The sequence below is a fragment of the Oncorhynchus clarkii genome, chromosome 14 (genome assembly GCF_045791955.1).
Source record: "Oncorhynchus clarkii lewisi isolate Uvic-CL-2024 chromosome 14, UVic_Ocla_1.0, whole genome shotgun sequence".
Classification (NCBI taxonomy): domain Eukaryota; kingdom Metazoa; phylum Chordata; class Actinopteri; order Salmoniformes; family Salmonidae; genus Oncorhynchus; species Oncorhynchus clarkii.
This window is the reverse complement of record NC_092160.1, coordinates 7777813-7796755: the sequence shown is the minus strand read 5'-3', so window position 1 is coordinate 7796755 and position 18943 is coordinate 7777813. Positions and strand designations below refer to the sequence as shown.

The 18943-nt window shown below is 46.8% G+C and overlaps 1 protein-coding gene across 1 annotated transcript in view; it reads left to right on the top strand.

The window, feature by feature from the left end:
- Positions 1 to 18943, top strand: part of LOC139366197 (SPARC (osteonectin), cwcv and kazal like domains proteoglycan 1) — a 270417-nt gene that overhangs the window by 96077 nt on the left and 155397 nt on the right. The gene's annotated exons all lie outside the window — the stretch shown is intronic.

Here is an 18943-nt window from a genome sequence, read left to right as displayed (position 1 = left end):
TGAGATGGCGCTCAGAACAATAGAAAAAATGTGCCTTCATGTTGGAGTCAACAGAAACCAGAAAATACATGATAAATGTTTCCTTACCTTTGATGAACTTCATCAGAATGCAGTCCTAGGAATCCCAGGTCCACAATAAATGCTTGATTTGTTCAATAATGTCCGTTATATATGTCCAATTAGCTACTTTGGTTCCGTAACAGTCAGTAGAAACATGTCAAACGATGTACTGAATCAATCTTTAGAATGTTGTTTACATACATCTTGAATAACGTTCCAACCGGAGAATTAGAATGACTTCAAATTAGCGGTGGAACGCAGGTCCTTCCCCTGTGAACGAGCATAGTGAAAGCATGGTCAACTCGTGGCAGTCAACTCGTGACATTAGAGTCATCAGACAAAGTTCTATTGACTGTTGACATCTAGTGGAAGGCGTAGGAAGTGAAAACTCATCCATATCTCGCTGTAATTTCAATGAGAGCTAGGTTGAAAATTTGCCTCCCCCAGAAAAAAATCCAAAAGGAAGTGGAATTTCTCAGGTTTTTGCCTGCAATAGGAGTTCTGTTATTCTTACAGACATAATTCAAACAGTTTTAGAAACTTCAGAGTGTTTTCTATCCAATACTGATGATAATAATATGCATATATTAGCAACTGAGACTGAGGAGCTGGCCATTTACAATGTTCACCTTTTCATCCAAGCAACTCAATACTGCCCCTGCAGCCATAAAAAGTTAATTTCTCAAAATAAAAACATTGAACAATTTCTAAAGACTGTTGACATCTAGTGGAAGCCATAGGAACTGCAATCTGGGCCTAAGTAACAGGCAGTTTACTTTGGGCACGCTTTTCATCCGGACTTGAAAATACTGCCCCCTATCCCGAAGAAGTTTATTAAGTCCATTTATTTAAGTGGCCAGAGATTTTAGTCTGTATTTTGGCAGCAGCCTCTTTATGTTAGTGATGGCTGTTTAACAGTCTGATGGCCTTGAGATAGAAGCTGTTTTTCAGTCTCTTGGTCCCAGCTTTAATGCACTGACTGTACTGACCTCGCCTTCTGGATGATAGCGGGGTGAACAGGCAGTGGCTCGGGTGGTTGATGTCCTTGATGATCTTGGTTGGGGATGTCAGAAGTCAGCTTAATGTATTTGAAGAATCCATAAAATCTATGTTTTTGGTTGGATAAGTTTCTCACTTTCTTTCTTGTGTTTTTGCATTCTTTATCAAACCATTTGTTATTTTTTGTTAATTTCCTTAGGTTGTCTGATTTACATGTTTTGATTTGATCTGGGAGCTGAGAGGTCAAGTATACACTGAAAAGGTTTGTCCAGGAAGTTGGCTAAAAGGGATTTCATTTGTTTTTGCTAAATAGTTTTTTTGGTAGGTTTCTACACTACTTTCCTTCCGTCTATAGCATTTCTTAATATTATGCAGTTTATTTTGGCTTCGATGCCTCATGAATCAAATCAAATCAAATCAATTAAAATTTTATTTGTCACATACACATGGTTAGCAGATGTTAATGCGAGTGTAGCGAAATGCTTGTGCTTCTAGTTCCGACAATGCAGTAATAACAAGTAATCTAACTAACAATTCCAAAACTACTGTCTTGTACACAGTGTAAGGGGATAAAGAATATGTACATAAGGATATATGAATGAGTGATGGTACAGAGCAGCATAGGCAAGATACAGTAGATGGTATCGAGTACAGTATGTACAAATGAGATGAGTATGTAAACAAAGTGGCATAGTTTAAAGTGGCTAGTGATACATGTATTACATAAGGATACAGTCAATGATATAGAGTACAGTATATACGTATGCATATGAGATGAATAATGTAGGGTAAGTAACATTATATAAGGTAGCATTGTTTAAAGTGGCTAGTGATATATTTACATAATTTCCCATCAATTCCCATTATTAAAGTGGCTGGAGTTGAGTCAGTGTCAGTGTGTTGGCAGCAGCCACTCAGTGTTAGTGGTGGCTGTTTAACAGTCTGATGGCCTTGAGATAGAAGCTGTTTTTCAGTCTCTCGGTCCCAGCTTTGATGCACCTGTACTGACCTCGCCTTCTGGATGATAGCGGGGTGAACAGGCAGTGGCTCGGGTGGTTGATGTCCTTGATGATCTTTATGGCCTTCCTGTGACATCGGGTGGTGTAGGTGTCCTGGAGGGCAGGTAGTTTGCCCCCGGTGATGCGTTGTGCAGACCTCACTACCCTCTGGAGAGCCTTACGGTTGAGGGCGGTGCAGTTGCCATACCAGGCGGTGATACAGCCCGCCAGGATGCTCTCGATTGTGCATCTGTAGAAGTTTGTGAGTGCTTTTGGTGACAAGCCAAATTTCTTCAGCCTCCTGAGGTTGAAGAGGCGCTGCTGCGCCTTCTTCACGATGCTGTCTGTGTGAGTGGACCAATTCAGTTTGTCTGTGATGTGTATGCCGAGGAACTTAAAACTTGCTACCCTCTCCACTACTGTTCCATCGATGTGGATAGGGGGGTGTTCCCTCTGCTGTTTCCTGAAGTCCACAATCATCTCCTTAGTTTTGTTGACGTTGAGTGTGAGGTTATTTTCCTGACACCACACTCCGAGGGCCCTCACCTCCTCCCTGTAGGCCGTCTCGTCGTTGTTGGTAATCAAGCCTACCACTGTTGTGTCGTCCGCAAACTTGATGATTGAGTTGGAGGCGTGCGTGGCCACGCAGTCGTGGGTGAACAGGGAGTACAGGAGAGGGCTCAGAACGCACCCTTGTGGGGCCCCAGTGTTGAGGATCAGCGGGGAGGAGATGTTGTTGCCTACCCTCACCACCTGGGGGCGGCCCGTCAGGAAGTCCAGTACCCAGTTGCACAGGGCGGGGTCGAGACCCAGGGTCTCGAGCTTGATGACGAGCTTGAAGGGTACTATGGTGTTGAATGCCGAGCTGTAGTTGATGAACAGCATTCTCACATAGGTATTCCTCTTGTCCAGATGGGTTAGGGCAGTGTGCAGTGTGGTTGAGATTGCATCGTCTGTGGACCTATTTGGGCGGTAAGCAAATTGGAGTGGGTCTAGGGTGTCAGGTAGGGTGGAGGTGATATGGTCCTTGACTAGTCTCTCAAAGCACTTCATGATGACGGATGTGAGTGCTACGGGGCGGTAGTCGTTTAGCTCAGTTACCTTAGCTTTCTTGGGAACAGGAACAATGGTGGCCCTCTTGAAGCATGTGGGAACAGCAGACTGGTATAGGGATTGATTGAATATGTCCGTAAACACACCGGCCAGCTGGTCTGCGCATGCTCTGAGGGCGCGGCTGGGGATGCCGTCTGGGCCTGCAGCCTTGCGAGGGTTAACACGTTTAAATGTCTTACTCACCTCGGCTGCAGTGAAGGAGAGACCGCATGTTTTCGTTGCAGGCCGTGTCAGTGGCACTGTATTGTCCTCAAAGCGGGCAAAAAAGTGATTTAGTCTGCCTGGGAGCAAGACATCCTGGTCCGTGACTGGGCTGGATTTCTTCCTGTAGTCCGTGATTGACTGTAGACCCTGCCACATGCCTCTTGTGTCTGAGCCGTTGAATTGAGATTCTACTTTGTCTCTGTACTGGCGCTTAGCTTGTTTGATAGCCTTGCGGAGGGAATAGCTGCACTGTTTGTATTCGGTCATGTTACCAGACACCATGCCCTGATTAAAAGCAGTGGTTGGCGCTTTCAGTTTCACACGAATGCTGCCATCAATCCACGGTTTCTGGTTAGGGAATGTTTTAATCGTTGCTATGGGAACGACATCTTCAACGCACGTTCTAATGAACTCGCACACCAAATCAGCGTATTCGTCAATGTTATTATCTGACGCAATACGAAACATCTCCCAGTCCACGTGATGGAAGCAGTCTTGGAGTGTGGAGTCAGCTTGGTCGGACCAGCGTTGGACAGACCTCAGCGTGGGAGCCTCTTGTTTTAGTTTCTGTCTGTAGGCAGGGATCAACAAAATGGAGTCGTGGTCAGCTTTTCCGAAAGGGGGGCGGGGCAGGGCCTTATATGCGTCGCGGAAGTTAGAGTAACAATGATCCAAGGTCTTTCCACCCCTGGTTGCGCAATCGATATGCTGATAAAATTTAGGGAGTCTTGTTTTCAGATTAGCCTTGTTAAAATCCCCAGCTACAATGAATGCAGCCTCCGGATAAATCGTTTCCAGTTTGCAGAGAGTTAAATAAAGTTCGTTCAGAGCCATCGATGTGTCTGCTTGGGGGGGGGGATATATACGGCTGTGATTATAATCGAAGAGAATTCTCTTGGTAGATAATGCGGTCTACATTTGATTGTGAGGAATTCTAAATCAGGTGAACAGAAGGATTTGAGTTCCTGTATGTTTCTTTCATCACACCATGTCACGTTGGCCATGAGGCATACGCCCCCGCCCCTCTTCTTACCAGAAAGATGTTTGTTTCTGTCAGCGCGATGCGTGGAGAAACCCGTTGGCTGCACCGCTTCGGATAGAGTCTCTCCAGTGAGCCATGTTTCAGTGAAGCAAAGGACGTTACAGTCTCTGATGTCCCTCTGGAATGCTACCCTTGCTCGGATTTCATCAACCTTGTTGTCAAGAGACTGGACATTGGCAAGAAGAATGCTAGGGAGTGGTGCACGGTGTGCCCGTCTCCGGAGTCTGACCAGAAGACCGCCTCGTTTCCCTCTCTTTCGGAGTCGTTTTTTTGGGTCGCTGCATAGGATCCACTCCGTTGTCCTGTTTGTAAGGCAGAACACAGGATCCGCGTCGCGAAAAACATATTATTGGTCGTACTGATGGTGAGTTGACGCTGATCTTATATTCAGTAGTTCTTCTCGACTGTATGTAATGAAACCTAAGATGACCTGGGGTACTAATGTAAGAAATAACACGTAAAAAAACAAAAAACTGCATAGTTTCCTAGGAACGCGAAGCGAGGCGGCCATCTCTGTCGGCGCCGGAAGTCCAAGTTCATGATTAAGTATTGCTCTGTTCAAGTAGACAGTTTTTTTTGCTGGGATCTGATAGGGGTGTCAGTGTGCTAACTGTGAACGCTCTGAGAGACTCTGGGTTGAGGTCAGTGATAAATTAATCTACAGTACTACTGCCAAAGGATGAGCTATAGGTGTACCTACCAAAAGCGTCCCCTCAAATCCTACCATTGACTATGTACAGACCCAGCATGTGACGAGTTGTGACCCAGTTTTGTTGGTTGTTTTGTCATAGTTGTGTCTAGGGGGGCATATTTGGGAGTGAAGGCTGTCACCTCCAGGTAGGTGGTTGTCCCCCTGTGTGCTAAGAGCGTCAGGTTCTTGTCCAGTTCTGGCATTTAGGTCGCCACAGACTAGTACACGTCCCTGGGCCTGGAAATGGTTGATATCCCCCTCTAGGATGGAGAAGCTGTCATTGTTAAAGTATGGGGATTCTATTGGGGGACATAGTTAGCACACATGAGGACATTTTTCTTTGATAAGATAATGTCCTTATTCATTTCTAGCCAGATGTAAAATGTTCCTGTTTTGACTAATTTAATAGAGTGGGTTACGTCTGCTCTATACCAAATTAGCAAACCCCCTGAGTCTCTTCCGTATTTCACACCTGTTAGTTTGGTGGATGGGACTACCAGCTCTCTGTAACCTAGAAAGCAACCAGTGGGTCGTTTCTTTCTTTCTCTCTTTCTTTCTTTCTCTCTTTCTTTCTGTCTTTCTTTCTCTCTCTCGTTCTCTCTCTCTTCCTCTGACCTGATGCTCCTCTCCTCTCTTGTAATTCACATGCCGGTGCGTTTCAATTTGAATAAGTCTCTGGCAGCGATGTCTCATTTGGATGCCGATGAGGAGGAGGGGGGAGGAGTGTTTTGCAGGGAGGGGTGAGCGAGAGAGAGCAAGTGAGATATTGACAAGTGTGAAGCCGTCACGTTTTTTCAGTAGCAGCAGAACCATGCAATGTTGTTTTTTTTTATTGCAGAGGAAAAGGAGAGAAGAGCGAGTGACTGAGAGGAAGGGAAGGGTGTTTTGGATGTGTGGCTCGGAGCCATTCAGTTCAGTTGGGGGATCGATTGAAGGATATTTTTCAAGGATGGACAGGGAGAGAAGCTGAGGAGACAGACGGCGAGTTTGGGGTGGAATGAAGGGTAGAGAGAGGAGAACGGAGAGTGGAAGAAAGCCGCATAGAGGGAGGAGAGGAGAGGGGTAGAATATGGAGAATGAGGAGGTGAAAGGTAAGCGGATGGATAGAGTGTAGGAAGGACAGGTATGTGGTGTCTTTGTCTGTGTCATGGGGAAGAGATTGTATTAGAGCCAGCCCAGTCCCTGTCCCACACAGACCTGACAAAAAGGCTTTAGGATTAATTAGACCTAGTCTGTCTGGCATGGGCTCTCCTAGAGGGGCTTAACGCTCAAACACGCACTCACACACGCACACTCACATTCTCTCTCTCACACACTTCTCAAATTACAGCAAAAAAAAACACAGAGGAACATTTTACTAACACAGCTTAATAACATTGGGCCAGTAACCGAAAGGTCTCTCACTTGAATACCTAGGGCTACAGGTAACCTAGCGGTTAGAGCGTTGGGCCAGTAACCGAACGGTCTCTGGCTTGAATACATAGGGCAGCTGGTAACCTAGCAGTTAGAGCGTTGGGCCAGTAACCGAACGGTCTCTGGCTTGAATACATAGGGCAGCAGGTAACCTAGCAGTTAGAGCGTTGGGCCAGTAATCGAACGGTCTCTGGCTTGAATACCTAGGGCAGCAGGTAACCTAGCAGTTAGAGCGTTGGGCCAGTAATCGAACGGTCTCTGGCTTGAATACCTAGGGCAGCAGGTAACCTAGCAGTTAGAGCGTTGGGCCAGTAATCGAACGGTCTCTGGCTTGAATACCTAGGGCAGCAGGTAACCTAGCAGTTAGAGCGTTGGGCCAGTAACCGAACGGTCTCTGGCTTGAATACCTAGGGCAGCAGGTAACCTAGCGGTTAGAGCGTTGGGCCAGTAACCGAACGGTCTCTGGCTTGAATACCTTTGGGCAGCAGGTAACCTAGTGGTTAGACTGTTGGCTTGAATACCTGAGTTGACAAGGTGAAAACCCAGTGGGCCCAATGGGAAATCTGTTGATGTTCCTAACTTGCTCCAGGAGCACCGTACTACTATAGCTGACCCTGTAGAACAACACATTTCACTGCACCTATCTGGTGTATGTGATAATAAAACGTATTTGTACATTTTATTATGGCTATAAAACGTGTTTGTACTTATTATGGCTTTCTTCATATATGCTATATGAGTGTGTGTGTGCATGTGTATGTGAAAAGTAGTTTACCCTGAAATCCAATCACTTAGGTCATGTATTTCCACTTCAAACGGTACCACAGGTTTGCATTCATGCTGTGTGTCTGGTTTTACCCATGGTGCTCTGCAGGATTGGATACCGCAGTAGATATTCAACACACTAGTTCTCCTAAATTAGACTGGCTTCTCTCTCTTTCTCTTTCTTTCTAGCTATTAAAGCAAAGACAGGGAAGACAGGGAGGGGTTCAGAGTTAACTATACTGTTTAAGTCCATGAACACTCCTTCTGACTCATTGTAGTGGAAAGATTCTCACTGGCTTTAAGTGTTAATCCTATTATGTGTTAATACGATGCAAACGTGTCGAGAGAGAAAGAGAGAGAGAGAGAGAGAGAGAAAATAAGTGCCTGCCTGCTTTCCTGTTAATGGCTCCCGCACAGTTCTTTGTTTACCAGTACAGGCAACCTTAGGACCGACAGGCATGATGTCCTATTCTCACACATGCACAAATGTGCACACACACACTTGTACTTCTCCTCCGATGTGGCCATACACACACACACACACACTGGATACTTGGTATTCGTTGTACAAGGGGACAGTGGGAGTTTTAACAAGCTCATATGAATATTAACCTAGCTAATCCAACATACCCAGAGAGAGAGATGGGAAAAAGAGAGAGAGATGAGAGAGAGATGGGAGAAAGAGAAAATGCTGAGGCTGGTAGTCTCTTATCTTCTCTGTGAGTTCTGCTCAAGGACACACACACGGAACTCATGACTGTACACACACCCATGTAGCACACGGTTAGCAACTCTCTTGAGTGTCCTGATCCTGTTTAGTATGACATAAGCTTGTTACATACATTGTCTAGTGCAGCAAACACATCTAGACAAGATTGAGAGAGAGAGAGAGAGAGAGAGAGGCAGGCAGCGTCTCTCCGTCTGTCTGCCCTCCAGTCTTTAATTAGCGTAAAAAATGCGGCGGGCGTGGACACTCGTTCTGTCAGGAGGAAAGAACAGAGCGAGAGGCTGGGGGGAGAGGGGAAGAACAGAGAGAGGAGAGAGGAAGGATGTGCTCGCCGAGCTGTGCATATTAAACAGGTTAAAGAGGAAGGAGGTGAAACAGAGACCAGACCCTGCTCTGATGGTTTAGTACACACAGTGTACTGAAGCCTGGTCCTGGGTTAAACAAAGGGCATGCAAGAATCTGTTGCAGGCTGATGTTTATTCTCATGAATCTTGCCCTGGAGGCAGAACTAAGCAGTTTCCACTAGATAGGACAGTGGCAAAGTCAAAATTGTCTACAGTATACCGTAAACATTCATGAAAACAAAAATGTTTTTTTTGATGCTAATTTAAGGTTATGGTTAGGCATTATGGTTAGCAATTGGGTTACGGTTGGAGTTGGGTTTAAAATGAAATTGTATGACTTTGTGGCTGTGCCAGCTAGTGACCACTCTGCGGAGCTGACTCCAGAGCATGACAATAAACGCCAACCTGTGAATTTGGTCCAGCCCACTTGACAACATCAAGAGCATCCTTACCAAAAGAGTGTTTGTAAACTCTCCAGCGACCTAACACATTACACAAAGCCTTCTCAAACTCTCAGCCTAAGTGTGTAGGCATGTTTTGGGCAGGTTGCCCAGCTGCGGTGTCAAGGTTGAGTGTTTATATTGTAGCTATTGTTAATGCCTGTAGTTGTGCCTCTGCATCCATCTCACCCACTCACTGAGTCGCTCCAGGGCCTGCTGTGTCCCTATGGAACCTACATCCATCTGGGCTACCTCTGTTAGGGGCTGGCCTAATACTGGAGCTACCTAATGTACATAACTCCCAGAATCAATCAGCATTACACAGGCTGACTGGCGCTGCGTGAGTTGGCACTGGTTCAGCATTCCTGTGTGTGTGTGTGTGTGTGTGTGTGTGTGTGTTTAGGGCAGGCTAGTGTGTGTACTTGTCACCATCTATATTGAATGTGGGATGGACATGTTGTGAAGGGACAGGCAAGGGAGGTTACTGTAACACTCTCACCATGTATATTGGATGCGTGCTGGGTATGTTGGATTAGCTCGGTTAATATTCATATGAGCTTGTTAAAACTCCCACTGTCCCCTTGTACAACGAATATCAAGTACCCAGTGTGTGTGTATGGCCACCTCGGAGGAGAAATCAAATCAAATCAAATCAAATTTTATTTGTCACATACACATGGTTAGCAGATGTTAATGCGAGTGTAGCGAAATGCTTGTGCTTCTAGTTCCGACAATGCAGTAATAACAAGTAATCTAACTAACAATTCCAAAACTACTGTCTTGTACACAGTGTAAGGGGATAAAGAATATGTACATAAGGATATATGAATGAGTGATGGTACAGAGCAGCATAGGCAAGATACAGTAGATAGTATCGAGTACAGTATGTACAAATGAGATGAGTATGTAAACAAAGTGGCATAGTTTAAAGTGGCTAGTGATACATGTATTACATAAGGATACAGTCGATGATATAGAGTACAGTATATACGTATGCATATGAGATGAATAATGTAGGGTAAGTAACATTATATAAGGTAGCATTGTTTAAAGTGGCTAGTGATATATTTACATCATTTCCCATCAATTCCCATTGTTAAAGTGGCTGGAGTTGAGTCAGTGTCAGTGTGTTGGCAGCAGCCACTCAGTGTTAGTGGTGGCTGTTTAACAGTCTGATGGCCTTGAGATAGAAGCTGTTTTTCAGTCTCTCGGTCCCAGCTTTGATGCACCTGTACTGACCTCGCCTTCTGGATGATAGCGGGGTGAACAGGCAGTGGCTCGGGTGGTTGATGTCCTTGATGATCTTTATGGCCTTCCTGTGACATCGGGTGGTGTAGGTGTCCTGGAGGGCAGGTAGTTTGCCCCCGGTGATGCGTTGTGCAGACCTCACTACCCTCTGGAGAGCCTTACGGTTGAGGGCGGTGCAGTTGCCATACCAGGCGGTGATACAGCCCGCCAGGATGCTCTCGATTGTGCATCTGTAGAAGTTTGTGAGTGCTTTTGGTGACAAGCCGAATTTCTTCAGCCTCCTAAGGTTGAAGAGGCGCTGCTGCGCCTTCTTCACGATGCTGTCTGTGTGAGTGGACCAATTCAGTTTGTCTGTGATGTGTATGCCGAGGAACTTAAAACTTGCTACCCTCTCCACTACTGTTCCATCGATGTGGATAGGGGGGTGTTCCCTCTGCTGTTTCCTGAAGTCCACAATCATCTCCTTAGTTTTGTTGACGCTGAGTGTGAGGTTATTTTCCTGACACCACACTCCGAGGGCCCTCACCTCCTCCCTGTAGTCCATCTCGTCGTTGTTGGTAATCAAGCCTACCACTGTTGTGTCGTCCGCAAACTTGATGATTGAGTTGGAGGCGTGCGTGGCCACGCAGTCGTGGGTGAACAGGGAGTACAGGAGAGGGCTCAGAACGCACCCTTGTGGGGCCCCAGTGTTGAGGATCAGCGGGGAGGAGATGTTGTTGCCTACCCTCACCACCTGGGGGCGGCCCGTCAGGAAGTCCAGTACCCAGTTGCACAGGGCGGGGTCGAGACCCAGGGTCTCGAGCTTGATGACGAGCTTGAAGGGTACTATGGTGTTGAATGCCGAGCTGTAGTTGATGAACAGCATTCTCACATAGGTATTCCTCTTGTCCAGATGGGTTAGGGCAGTGTGCAGTGTGGTTGAGATTGCATCGTCTGTGGACCTATTTGGGCGGTAAGCAAATTGGAGTGGGTCTAGGGTGTCAGGTAGGGTGGAGGTGATATGGCCCTTGACTAGTCTCTCAAAGCACTTCATGATGACGGATGTGAGTGCTACGGGGCGGTAGTCGTTTAGCTCAGTTACCTTAGCTTTCTTGGGAACAGGAACAATGGTGGCCCTCTTGAAGCATGTGGGAACAGCAGACTGGTATAGGGATTGATTGAATATGTCCGTAAACACACCGGCCAGCTGGTCTGCGCATGCTCTGAGGGCGCGGCTGGGGATGCCGTCTGGGCCTGCAGCCTTGCGAGGGTTAACACGTTTAAATGTCTTACTCACCTCGGCTGCAGTGAAGGAGAGACCGCATGTTTTCGTTGCAGGCCGTGTCAGTGGCACTGTATTGTCCTCAAAGCGGGCAAAAAAGTTATTTAGTCTGCCTGGGAGCAAGACATCCTGGTCCGTGACTGGGCTGGATTTCTTCCTGTAGTCCGTGATTGACTGTAGACCCTGCCACATGCCTCTTGTGTCTGAGCCGTTGAATTGAGATTCTACTTTGTCTCTGTACTGGCGCTTAGCTTGTTTGATAGCCTTGCGGAGGGAATAGCTGCACTGTTTGTATTCGGTCATGTTACCAGACACCTTGCCCTGATTAAAAGCAGTGGTTCGCGCTTTCAGTTTCACACGAATGCTGCCATCAATCCACGGTTTCTGGTTAGGGAATGTTTTAATCGTTGCTATGGGAACGACATCTTCAACGCACGTTCTAATGAACTCGCACACCGAATCAGCGTATTCGTCAATGTTGTTATCTGACGCAATACGAAACATCTCCCAGTCCACGTGATGGAAGCAGTCTTGGAGTGTGGAGTCAGCTTGGTCGGACCAGCGTTGGACAGACCTCAGCGTGGGAGCCTCTTGTTTTAGTTTATGTCTGTAGGCAGGGATCAACAAAATGGAGTCGTGGTCAGCTTTTCCGAAAGGGGGGCGGGGCAGGGCCTTATATGCGTCGCGGAAGTTAGAGTAACAATGATCCAAGGTCTTTCCACCCCTGGTTGCGCAATCGATATGCTGATAAAATTTAGGGAGTCTTGTTTTCAGATTAGCCTTGTTAAAATCCCCAGCTACAATGAATGCAGCCTCCGGATAAATCGTTTCCAGTTTGCAGAGAGTTAAATAAAGTTCGTTCAGAGCCATCGATGTGTCTGCTTGGGGGGGGATATATACGGCTGTGATTATAATCGAAGAGAATTCTCTTGGTAGATAATGCGGTCTACATTTGATTGTGAGGAATTCTAAAGGAATTCTAAAGGTGAACAGAAGGATTTGAGTTCCTGTATGTTTCTTTCATCACACCATGTCATGTTGGCCATGAGGCATACGCCCCCGCCCCTCTTCTTACCAGAAAGATGTTTGTTTCTGTCAGCGCGATGCGTGGAGAAACCCGTTGGCTGCACCGCTTCGGATAGAGTCTCTCCAGTGAGCCATGTTTCAGTGAAGCAAAGGACGTTACAGTCTCTGATGTCCCTCTGGAATGCTACCCTTGCTCGGATTTCATCAACCTTGTTGTCAAGAGACTGGACATTGGCAAGAAGAATGCTAGGGAGTGGTGGCCTTGTTTCCCTCTCAAGTGGCCTTGTTTCCCTCTCTTTCGGAGTCGTACAAGTGTGTGTGTGTGTGTGCACGTTAGTGCATGTGTGAGAATAGGACATCATGCCTGTCGGTCCTAAGGTTGCCTGTACTGGTAAAGAAGCAACTGTGCGGGACCCATTAACAGGAAAGCAGGCAGGCACTTATTTTCTCTCCATACCTCCTTCTCTTCTCCTATCTCATCCTGCCGTGCGGTACCCTCCTGTCGTCTCAGGTTCTCTCTCCTCTCTCTCCGTCTCTCTCGCTCTCTCTTTCTTCTTCACCTCACACATATTTTAGATCTCAGGGTCTGGAAGGTGGAGGAGAATGTCCTTGAGGCAGAGAGGGAAGAGAACAGAAACATACTTCTCACCTCACTCTACCCAGTATATTTGACTTTTTTTTATTTTTAAGTTTGTGTGTGCGATCGTGCGTTCATCAATTGGGCACAGTGCCTGTTTCTGAGGTGTACCCCCTGGGAAGAGGCGAGGAATGGGAGGGAGGAGGGCGATTAAAAGAGAGCCGGGGAAGGTGGAGTCGGTAAGGAGGGGAAGTGAAGCGCTGCTCCAGGCCAATAAATAAAAAAGGATTGAAATGTTTAATTCTGTTTGCTCACAGTGAGGAGGGAAGATTAGCAGCGGTGTCCCCTGATTATGACATCATTAGTTAAGATGCTCGGCACAACTGTAGCCTACCTTCAGTACTTACAGTGTACTGACGCATGCATGCGGATGCGCTAACAGAAGCATACACACTAACACGCACACACATTCACACTGAACGGGGCAACCCCAGCCCACATACACACACTCATCTTTAAAGTGAGATAATTCATCATTCAACACCAGCCACTTCAGAGCCTAGGCAATCAAACTAAACCCATTTCCAGTCAATTCCCACTCCAAATTCTCTCACTTCTCACTCTATTCCCAGACAACTCTCAGTATTCCCTGGTGAGCCAGTGCTTCAGGATCGCTGGGAGTTAGATCTCAATTGCATGACTCAATACTCCAGAGAAATTACAGGCTGTTTTTCAGAGGTGAATCCCGGAGGAGTCGGATAGATAAACAGGTAGACAGACAGACAGATGCATGGGTAGACAGACAGACAGATGGGTCGGTAGACAGCTGGACAGGTAGACAGGTGGACAGACGGGCAGACAGACCGATGGCTGGGTAGACAGATGAACAGGTAGTTAGGGGGACTGGTAGACAGGGTAGACAGGCGGACTGGTAGACAGGAGGACGGGTAGACAGGCGGACAGACGGGCAGGAAGGCAGGCAGACAGACAGACAGAGACAGACAGGCGGAGGGGAAAGATGGGAGCTGTTAAAATGGGGTGAAAGAATAGATTTTCTCAGCAGTGTCTGGAACATGAGGTGAGATTTCCGGCCGGCTGGGCCGGTAGCGCCGAGTCTTCCCTGTCAGATTATCCCTGTGTGTGATGTCAGACAGACACTACCGTGCGGCTTGGGAATGGGCTGCAGAGAGGGAGCTATCCGCCTGAGCTCAGAGTTTGAAGCTCCCTTTCTGCTGAATCTAACTGGAGCACTGTGTGACAAGTAATGCACTCCCGAAATAGATATTTAAAGGGATGCGGTATAGGCTATTTACAGAGCAAAATGCTCTATTATGAGACAGCTCTGAGTCGAATGAAACTGCCTGACTGAAGTTACTTGCAAGCAGCCCCTGTATGGGTCTAAGCCTGGTGAGTGTGCTCCTGCTAGCAGCCGTCTAAGCTAGCGTACATTAGCTAGGCTCTGTTCATGATCCATGTGTGGTGGTTATGTGTTGCGTATCCTCCCAGCAGCGTGATTCAGGAGCTCTGTTGTCCACAGACAGAATCTCCTCCCTGGGGCGATTCTCTGCGTCATTGTCACAGGAGCACAGGGTCACACAGCCGTGGGCCCTATCACCACAACACATCTCCGATAATTAAAAAAAACACCGCCGCCCTAGCTCTGCTGTCCGCACACACAGGAATGCACAGTAGCACACAAACACATGCACAAGCACAGGGACACCGAGAGACGCAGGCACACACACATATACACACACAGCATAACGCCTGTCTGTGGGCTGTGTGTATTCTGCAGTGGTCTCGGATGAGAGGAAAGGTATTGGACCATCGCCTGGCATCTGTGCCGTTGTGCCTCTGCATGGTTTGTTTAGCTCTTTCTTAGAGAGACGGAAATAAAGAGAGAACGTAAGAGAGAGAGAGGGGGAGAGTTACATAGGGACACAGAAAGAGAAAATGAAAGAGAGAGAGAGTTAAAGTGGAAGAGTTAGAGAAAGAGAGAGAGAGAGAGAGAGAAACAAGGTTTTATGTAAGTACATGGAGTAGCAGAACGAGGTCTATCTTGGTGGCCTCTGGTGCATTCTAATCCCTTGACCCCATCTGAAATACACAGCGAAATGATTGAATAGTTTAATGACTTTACCTCAGATTGGTAAACTGAGTTATGGTATTGAGTAGAAAGACATGACTTTACTTTAGTATGGTAAAAATGTTTAAATTAAACCTGTCTTCTCTTGAGATTAGTCATATTTACAGTTTAACTGCAAGATATGAATTGCCACAATAATGTTTGTTCTTCAAATGATGTTTTTTTTATTAGCTCTGCTGCTGTGGGCACAGGTGAAGTCCAGTGTTGTAGTCGAGTCTCTAAACCTCAAGCCCGAGTCCCAGGTCCTCTGTGCTCGAGACCGAGTCCCAGGTCCTCTGTGCTCGAGACCGAGTCCCAGGTCCTCTGTGCTCGAGACCGAGTCCCAGGTCCTCTGTGCTCGAGACCGAGTCCCAGGTACTCTGTGCTCGAGACCGAGTCCCAGGTCCTCTGTGCTCGAGACCGAGTCCCAGGTCCTCTGTGCTCGAGACCGAGTCCCAGGTACTCTGTGCTCGAGACCGAGTCCCAGGTCCTCTGTGCTCGAGACCGAGTCCCAGGTCCTCTGTGCTCGAGACCGAGTCCCAGGTCCTCTGTGCTCGAGACCGAGTCCCAGGTCCTCTGTGCTCGAGACCGAGTCCCAGGTCCTCTGTGCTCGAGACCGAGTCCCAGGTCCTCTGTGCTCGAGACCGAGTCCCAGGTCTGTGCTCGAGACCGAGTCCCAGGTCCTCTGTGCTCGAGACCGAGTCCCAGGTACTCTGTGCTCGAGACCGAGTCCCAGGTCCTCTGTGCTCGAGACCGAGTCCCAGGTCCTCTGTGCTCGAGACCGAGTCCCAGGTACTCTGTGCTCGAGACCGAGTCCCAGGTACTCTGTGCTCGAGACCGAGTCCCAGGTCCTCTGTGCTCGAGACCGAGTCCCAGGTCCTCTGTACTCGAGACCGAGTCCCAGGTACTCTGTGCTCGAGACCGAGTCCCAGGTCCTCTGTGCTCGAGACCGAGTCCCAGGTCCTCTGTGCTCGAGACCGAGTCCCAGGTCCTCTGTGCTCGAGACCGAGTCCCAGGTCCTCTGTGCTCGAGACCGAGTCCCAGGTCCTCTGTGCTCGAGACCGAGTCCCAGGTCCTCTGTGCTCGAGACCGAGTCCCAGGTCTGTGCTCGAGACCGAGTCCCAGGTCCTCTGTGCTCGAGACCGAGTCCCAGGTACTCTGTGCTCGAGACCGAGTCCCAGGTCCTCTGTGCTCGAGACCGAGTCCCAGGTCCTCTGTGCTCGAGACCGAGTCCCAGGTACTCTGTGCTCGAGACCGAGTCCCAGGTACTCTGTGCTCGAGACCGAGTCCCAGGTCCTCTGTGCTCGAGACCGAGTCCCAGGTCCTCTGTACTCGAGACCGAGTCCCAGGTACTCTGTGCTCGAGACCGAGTCCCAGGTCCTCTGTGCTCGAGACCGAGTCCCAGGTCCTCTGTGCTCGAGACCGAGTCCCAGGTCCTCTGTGCTCGAGACCGAGTCCCAGGTCCTCTGTGCTCGAGACCGAGTCCCAGGTCCTCTGTGCTCGAGACCGAGTCCCAGGTCCTCTGTGCTCGAGACCGAGTCCCAGGTCTGTGCTCGAGACCGAGTCCCAGGTCCTCTGTGCTCGAGACCGAGTCCCAGGTACTCTGTGCTCGAGACCGAGTCCCAGGTCCTCTGTGCTCGAGACCGAGTCCCAGGTCCTCTGTGCTCGAGACCGAGTCCCAGGTACTCTGTGCTCGAGACCGAGTCGAGTCAAGAGTCCCTATGGCTAAATCCGAGTCGAGTCCAAGTCCGAGTCACCACGGGTCGAGTCACTGGTCGAGTCACTAGTCAAGCCAAAAGCCCCCATGATAGTCTTTCACATATAGTCTTCTTTACAGTGAACTCCGGGGCAAAAAAGCAAATCAACAAATCTCTTTGTCTTCACACTGCCCTTGCCTGTGAATGAGGACTCAACTCTTTTGCCAGTTCACTTCCCCTTTTCTGTGGACCGTCCTCTTTGCGTTCACATTGTTATGTTTAGAAAGGAAGCAAGATCTTTTCCCAACATTCACTCAATGCACTCTGGGTTTTTACAAAGTGCAGGGCCAGCCATTCAATCAGAATGTGTTATCGGACAGCTTGTCACGTTCTGACCTTTATTTCCTTTTGTTTTGTCATTATTTAGTATGGTCAGGGCGTGAGTTGGGGTGGGCAGTCTATATTTGTTTTTCTATGATTTGGGTATTTCTATGTTTTGGCCTAGTATGGTTCTCAATCAGAGGCAGGTGTCATTAGTTGTCTCTGATTGAGAATCATACTTAGGTAGCCTGGGTTTCACTGTGTGTTTGTGGGTGATTGTTCCTGTCTCTGTGTTTTGCACCAGATTTGGTTTGCACCAGTCTCTGTGTTTTGCACTGTTTTGGGTTTTCACGTTTCTTGTTTTTGTTAGTTTGTTAGTTTGTTCATGTGAAGTGATTTATTAAACCATGAGTCAAAATAACCACGCTGCGCTTTGGTCCGCCCCTCCGTCAATGGAAGAAATCCCTTACACAGCTAGATATAACTACTTACATTTTGGAAGCTAATAGATTGCATTTAGTTAAAATATGAGACATAATCATTTTAATCAGAAGATATTATTGGCTTGTAAATGTTATTGTTAACATAATAAATAGCAATAGAATAACTACAGATTAAATAATGTTGTAAATGTTATTGTTAACATAATAAATAGCAATAGAATAACTACAGATTAAATAATGTTGTAAATGTTATTGTTAACATAATAAATAGCAATAGAATAACTACAGATTAAATAATGTTGTAAATGTTATTGTTAACATAATAAATAGCAATAGAATAACTACAGATTAAATAATGTTGTAAATGTTATTGTTAACATAATAAATAGCAATAGAATAACTACAGATTAAATAATGTTGTAAATGTTATTGTTAACATAATAAATAGCAATAGAATAACTACAGATTAAATAATGTTGTAAATGTTATTGTTAACATAATAAATAGCAATAATGTTGTAAATGAAACACCCATTGTAGGCTCCTCCCCCTTTTACGAGCTAGAATAGATTATGTTCCCTAGGTTGTGATTCTCACCAAATATGCTGTCTTCTCACACTATTCAAACCCCGCAATCAATAAACAGCTTATGAAGCTCTCTTAGCGTACAGAGCACATATAATATAAATAATCTGAATTTAAAACTCCACACATTATCCCAAAACAGCACCATTTAAAAAAAATCATTGTCTCTCTTTTGCGCCACCAATGTGAGGGTTTATGGCAGGGGAAACAGTGTTGCAGTAGTCTAGTGTGAGGGGTTATAGCAGTAGTCTAGTGTGTGGTGCGGAAATAATGACAAGCAAACCTGGGGAGCTTTGTGTTCACATTGCTCTAAAAAAGGGAACCGGACCAGAAGAATTAAAGCAAACAGAACTCAGACCACCTCTCAAGATGGTCTCAGTTCGGTTAGCTTCTGGGGCTCTTTTGAGGGGTCTAAGTTCCTTTGGAGTGTTCACACTGCACACAAAAAAATAAGCGAACCGCACTGAATTCATTAGAATTGGCTGTCGATATGGTTTGATGTGGTTCTTCTCTTAAAATATTATGTTACATATTTGACATTGCGCCACATTATTTTCACCATCTGCTGAAAAACAAGGAATGATTTGAGGTTCTTTAGACATATTTTGTATTTTTGTTCCTGCAATTGTTTGGTTCCTGCAAGTCCTCCATACACAGGCTCACACACATTTTATTTTTATATAATATTCAATAGTTATGCCAAATCAGTAATTATGATTGAATGGTCTCTAGACGGAATTGGCTATTGCTCCTGTTAGATTGACCAGATTATTATTTGCAATAATTGTAACAGGCTCTCAGCTACTTTTTTGTAATGTCCACTGATATTTGTGTAGTTTTTTTTATTATTGCAGAGTGAAAAGTA